Source organism: Microtus pennsylvanicus, chromosome 10, assembly GCF_037038515.1.
Source record: "Microtus pennsylvanicus isolate mMicPen1 chromosome 10, mMicPen1.hap1, whole genome shotgun sequence".
Taxonomy (NCBI): Eukaryota; Metazoa; Chordata; class Mammalia; order Rodentia; family Cricetidae; genus Microtus; species Microtus pennsylvanicus.
This window is the reverse complement of record NC_134588.1, coordinates 102,640,517-102,647,436: the sequence shown is the minus strand read 5'-3', so window position 1 is coordinate 102,647,436 and position 6,920 is coordinate 102,640,517. Positions and strand designations below refer to the sequence as shown.

At 43.1% G+C, this 6,920-nt stretch overlaps 1 pseudogene; it reads left to right on the top strand.

Moving 5' to 3' along the window:
* Positions 1-338: 338 nt before the first annotated feature.
* Positions 339-863, top strand: LOC142858417 (heterogeneous nuclear ribonucleoproteins C1/C2 pseudogene; annotated as a pseudogene).
* Positions 864-6,920: the final 6,057 nt, after the last annotated feature.

The window sequence follows — 6,920 nt, the reverse complement described above, 5'->3', positions numbered from 1 at the left end:
AGACACATAAAATGATAAAAAGCTTCCAACATTTCAAGTCAGACACAGCTTCTCCCCATTCTGGCCAGAGCCACTGTTCCTCAGCAAACAACTCCCAGGGAAAATAAATCAGCCAGAGGCCCAAGGGTTAGGTCTTTGAAAAACAACAACAATAAAAACCAACAAGCTATAAACTCCAAGTCCACAAGTGTCCCCAGGAGACCTGCCTTCTGCATTCTCTCTTTCTGCTGAGGACCAAGCAGAATCTCTGGGAAGCCAATGGCCCTTGGGGTCAGGCTGAGGCTCAGGGGACAGTTCCACGTGTTGACCAGGGCTGCTAAGAGAAATGTCAGTCCAGGATGTACAGTTACCCATCACGTGTTCCTCCTCCTCCTCCTCCTATTACTCAAGCTGTGGTTCCTTCTAAACACCAATATGTTTCTGGAAACACCTCTCGGAGGGGCAAAAGTGGATTCAGTTTGAAGAGTGGACAACGGGGGTGGGGGGGTCTTCTTCCAAACCTGGAAAGTTGAAAGGTGAGAGCTGACTCAGATAAAAACAAAAAGTGGATTCTCTGCTGGAAAGCCTGGAAAGAATTTTTTCAGAACAAAGCAGACAAGCAGACTTGTCCTTCTCATCCCCCGTAGAGATGAAGAATGAAAAACCTGAGGAGCAGCAGAGCAAGGCCTCTGTGAGCAAAGAGGAGACGAACAGACGGAGTCTGAGGCAGGCACAGATGACGCTGCTGAGGAGGGCGACATGCTGGATGACGCAACAATGAGGATTGAAGGGATGACCAGCTGGAGCTGATCAAGGACGATGGAAAAGAAGCCAAGGAAGGAGAGGATGGCAGAGACAGCGCCAGTGGGGAGGATGACTCTTAAGCACATAACAGAGTTTAGAGATCTTATCCGGTTATTCATTTTCCTAGGCGCTTGTGAGAGACGGAAGTAACGCCAGGTCCTCTCCCTTAGTGTCTTCAGCACAGTCTTACTGTTTGCCCTCTCCGCCCTCTCCTTATCCTGTGTTCATTGATTCGTAATTGCCTTGCGCCTAGTTCCATTCTCACTTCCTTTGATGCTCCTTAGTAGTTTTGTTAAATCTTACCCTGTATGTTTTGCTTTTAATTTTGATAACTCTTTGACTTAAAAATGAAAAGATGTATGGTTTTTAATCAACTGTCTCCAAAATAATCTCTTGTTATGCAGGGAGTACAGCTCTTCCCATTCATATAATTTCAGTGGTTGCTTCCCTGACTGCAGAGGCATGTCATTTACTTGTGATCCCCGAGAGCAGCTTTGCATTAGAGGTGTGTGTTTTCCCTCACTTGAGTGGGGCTGTTCTACATGAATGCAACCATGTATTTTTGTGAATGAGAGTTGGCATGTCGAATGCATCTTACAGGAAAATAGTGTACTAGTCTTAATATTTGTTTTCTAAAGTTAAGACCATGAGTTATGTTTGTGAATAGCCTGATGTTTGGGATCTTTTTCTCAAAATAAACAATTCCTTATTAAACCAGAAAAAAAAAAGAGAAATGTCAGTCACAGACTGAGTCTTAGAGGGACTCATAAGGGGTAACTGATCTATCAGCATGAAGGATGCATCTGGGCCATGTTACAAGTTGTCCTCCTGAAAACAGACTTCAGGAGACTGGCAGGTGGAAGAGAGAAGCTCTGGGGCTGGGACAATGGAGGTCACGGAGCTCAGCGGGCCACACCCCCTCCTGTTGTTAATTAATCATGGGAATAGACTGCTCTGTTGCTTTGATCAGCGACTAGCTGAGTGTCCTTTCCAGCCCCTCATCAGTTATTTCCGTTCTCATTTCTCATCTTGCCTTTCATTCGCTAAGTCTCTTCTGTTTTCCGCTGGCAGGATCCAGAAGTGAGCTAAGAGCTGGTCACCTGACGTGCTCAATGCTGGAGACCCAAGGACCATATCAAATCAACAGGATTGCAGCTTCCAATATTGTTTCCCATGAGTTTAAAAGCCATTTCGAGCTCTACAAAGCAATGCATGATTTGTGACGGTCTCATTTTCAAAATCAATGTCATCTTTTCTCTACACTGAGGACCCTGGGTCTCCACAGCATCCATTCTAGAAGCAACTGATGTCACACGGAATGCTGAGCTTCGATTTCCATCTGTGAGAGGGCAGTGATTGGACTCTTAGGCTCTGAATGGTTTGCTGTGAGCATCTTAGCCAAGAGTTGTGGAAGGTACAAATGGTTCTTATTTGTGATCCTGTGTCTCCTTGAATTAAACCTCCTTACTTCTAGAGACTGTTTAGTCTTTTCTCGAACTCTGGGTTACATTTCAAACAGGCCCCAGGCTTATCCCGATACGAAGGCTTTGAAACGGCCGTGGTTAATGACTCCACCAGCTGCCTGTCGTCCTCTTTCCTTAGTGACCTCTTTTTAGGAATAACGGCCACCTAATACCTCCCTCTCAAATGCTAGGTCAACAGAGAGTCATTTGACTGATTTTTCCATCAACAAGCTGGGGATTTGGGGGTTGGCACACACGGGTTGTATCCATTTCATTCTCCAGCCTCCCTGGGTGGCTGGACCTTTATATTTCTCCAATGAATAGGAGATAACTTTGGTTGCAGTATAATGATAGAAGCATTCCACTCCTGCCCTGCCAAGAAGTGCCTTGCTTCTCTGACCCCTCTGCTTACATATAAGCATAGAAACTATGGTCTGATAGAGTTGTTGTATTTAAATATTGGGTTTGGTTTTTCCCCTCTTTATCCATCACTCTTCTGCTCTTTCCCAATTATGACATAAGTGATTTCAGCCATATCTAAGCATTCATCTAGCCTCCTAGGAGGATTGTTTGCTTTGATGTCAAAACTTCTATTGTTGGAGTGAAAAGCTTACTAGGACCCTTGGTGTTGACTGAGTTTTCTGTCCCACCAGGTCCCACAGTCATTCATTCCCAAAGAAACACACAGAGGTCTACATTAATTGTAAACTGATTGGCCTATTAGGTCAGGCTTCTTATTAACTCTTATAACTTATATTAGTCCATAACACTTGTCTGTGTTAGCCATGTGGCTTGGTACCTTTTTCAGCAAGGAAGTCACATCTTGCTTGCTCTGTGGCTTCCTCTGCATCTGGGTTATGACTGCAGACTAACAATATCCTCTTTCCTGAAGTCTTCTGTTCTTGTAGCCCCACCTCTACTTCCTGCCTGGTTGTCCCACCTCTACTTCCTGCCTGGCTACTGGCCAATCAGCATCTTATTAAACAAGTACAAGAAACAAATCTTTACAGGGTAAAACCATTGTCCCACAGCAGTCCCCCGCACCTTTTTCAAAACAAGAACTCTGAATGGAATCTCCCTCGTTTAGCTTTCTTCATGACCATTATCCATATAAGTTGTAACCAACACTCTAAACAAAGAAAAATACCCATAATCCATTTTGGGGGAATGTGGGTGTAGTTGCCTAGGCTACTTCCTGCTGATTGGTGGCACTGATAATCTTATGGGGACCTAAAGAAAATTTTGAATTATGGTCAAGTCATGAATTATATATTCTGTGAGGCTTGATCATCTCAGCCACTAGTCTTGAAACTGTTCTGGATGCAGAACTCAGACATCTGGAGATTTTTTTCAGGTGGTCTTCCATGATCAAATATGATTTTTCTTAACTCAGATTGAATCCACAGCTTCTCATTTCTTGTAGAAACAAAAGCAAAACCTCTTCTCTAAAATAACATATCTTTTGACTTATATTTTAAAGTCAATTCATTTTCAAGATATAGATGTTGGATTAAGTAAGCAGCATTTATAATCAAATGTCTTTTAGCAGCTGTTGCTCCTTACTCAGCAGTCATGCCATTCAAAGACAACACAATACCATACAGTATCTTGACTCTCTGTATATTTTCCATCTTTATGTGGCTTTAGTTTAAACTCTATTTCTTTTATTTTTAACTCTTAGCTTTTTGAGACAGGGTTTCTCTATGTATCTTTCGTTGTCCTGGAACTCATTCTATAGACCAGGCTGTCTTTGAACTCATAGAGATCTGCCAGCCTCTGCCTCCCAAATTCTGGGATTAAAGGTATATGCCACCACATCCAGCTACTCTCTTTCTTTCTTTTTTATTTTAAGGACTTTATCCTTTTTCTTTTCTCTCACAAGACTGCATATATTTAAATATAATGAAAACAATTTAGAGGTTTTCTTCATCTGAATCTATCTTTACTGTATGTCTCTCTTTCATGCCCACGTGAATCTTTAATTTGCTGAGTGATAAGGCTAGGATTAAAGCCGTGGCTTTGACAGCTGGATCCAGCCCATTCCTTAGCTTTCTGAGATCCTAGCATCATGGCGGAGGTACTGGCAAGAGCCATGTTTATTGCCACAACTCTATGGAATTTCAACGTCCCTGACACCACCAAGAAGTATGCTGCTGGCAATTCATCAACACCATTTAAGTGTTTGGTGGCAGGGCCTCCTAAAAGAGTGGCAAGGTTTCACAGCTAAAGCTGAGTCAGGAAGCCTCTCTTAAATGAGATGTGCTTGCCTATAGCAAAAAGAGCAAACCTGAGAAATTGCTGCTACCAAGAAGCCATGCTTAACACTGTTCTTTTGTGTTCTAGAATTCCTTCCCAAGCTCTGTCAGATTTTAAGTGGATTCAGTTGTCCACATTGGCACCATTTGTTGACAAAGTTTTCTGTCCCACCGGGTCCCACAGTCATTCAGTCCCAAAGAAACACACAGAGGTCTACATTAATTATAAACTGATTGGCCTATTAGCTCAGACTTTTTATTAACTCTTATAACTTATATTAGCCCATAATACTTGTCTGTGTTAGCCACGTGGCTTGGTACTTTTTTTGGTGAGGCAGTCACATCATGCTTGCTCTGTGTCTGGGTGATGACTGCAGACTGAGCTTTCCTCTTTCCAGACTTCTCCTGTTCTTATTGGCCTGTCTCTACTTCCTGCCTGGTTGCTACTGGCCAATCCACATTTTATTAAACAAGTACAAGAAACAAATCTTTACAGGGTAAAACCATTGTCCCACAGCACCTTGGAAGCTGGGCCTACCTGTAGAGCACCTGGGACAAGCATCACCATAGCATGAGCTTGGAGTGAGCCATCACCAGAAATAAACCCTAGCAGGAATTACCATCCCATTAACAGGGGTCTAAACTATCCATTCCATGTTGTGGGGTGTTGGTTCCTCTGGCTACACTCCTTCCTGGATCTTTGGATGTACACACTGGAAGTTAGGAACCCATTTTAGCAGGTGATGGCCAGCTACTTTCTTGGAATCATGGTAACAGTTGAGACATGATATCTTCCACATAACTGCAACTGCAACTTGTGTTATATTTTAGCAACTACCCTCACTCGAGTTGGCTCCACCCCTTGACACAGGCATAGGGGAACTGGCTCTGCCTCCTCTCCTGAGAGGGTGACCTAGTTGCTTGGACTGACCAGCTCAGCTATCACTCAGACCTATGGGCAGGCTTTGGGTCGGCCCACTCTAACATCTTCCCCATCTAGAACTTGCTGGAACTGGTGAAGGGACTGATCCTGTGGAACAATTCCCACAGGATCTACATGGCTCTGGGCAGCCATGGACTATCCCAGAGGAGTTCCTGTGAGATCCCAGTGAGGCCTTGAACCAAACCAGTCACTCATTGCAATGAGCATTTGCTAGTAAAGCTGATTGGACAAAAGGGTGGTACTGGGTGACACACAGCTCCCGGTATGACCTGGACAAATGAAGAGATGTTGGAGGGGCCATAAAGAATGAGAACCTAAGAGGGTTTTGTTTGTTTGTTTGTTTGTTTGTTTTTGTTTATTTGCTTGTTCTAGTTTGGTTTGGTTTGATTTTTTTTAAATTTTCTTTTGTGGTGCACTGCAGGGGTGAGGGGAGGATATGGGAGACTGGGAAGTGAGTGGAACTAGGGTGCATGTTGTGAAACTCCCAAAGGATTAATAAAGAAATTATTTTTAAAAAACCCTGCCCTCACTCTACACTGTTCATTGGTCCTTTATGTGCTGTGTGCACTAGTAAGACACCATTTGTGGACACACTTATTGGAGAAATCATCTAAAATTTAAAGCATGGGCTTCAAGGTCAAAAACTTGTGTGTTCCTGTTTTAGCATTTGCTGATTTTGAGCTATTGGCTGGAGAAAACCTCTTAACGAAGCCCCACATCTCCCATCGCTAAGACGCTAGGTAACTATACCCACCCCATGGAGTTAATGTGGAGATCCGGAGAGATACTGAGTGGAAAACGAGAGCGTGATGCCTGGTGTTCCAAATGTCCACAGCATTATTATTAACAATGCTGATATTTCATACTTATATAAAAAATATTACATTTTGAGGTCAACATGTGGAGTAGATTGTTCCAGCTCATATGATAATATGCTTTCTTTGTCTGTCTGAGGCTGGGGACCTAAATAATGACAGCATTGACCAAATGCAGAGACAATTTTGCTGTCTCACTTTCAGCTATGTGGGCATGATTCTACCCGAGTCCTTGGAATTCTCTGCCACAAGTTTATTTCCTGGCGTCTCTTGTTCAGAGGCCTAAGCACACGGAGGCCATTTGGTTTGGGGATACAAATATCCCTATCATCAAATATCAGATTTAGCTCTTTCATTTACTGTGGTACAAGTAGATGTTTCCAGCTTTCTGGAAAATATCGCCCACCACCAAGAAGAGCTTTCTGTTGGAGAAACACACATACACACACAGAGACACACAGACACACAGACACACACAAGTCCAAATGGAAACACTGCATAGTTTTGTCAGCCTATTAGCCTTGCTATAGAATGGTATGCAATCCTGGTAAAAATAGAATCTATAACTAGTGATGAGAACAGACCTCTGTCCCGCAAAGATGCTGTGTGGAAACTTTGAACCTCACGGGCATTATGGAGAAACAAATACTCTGATATGTTC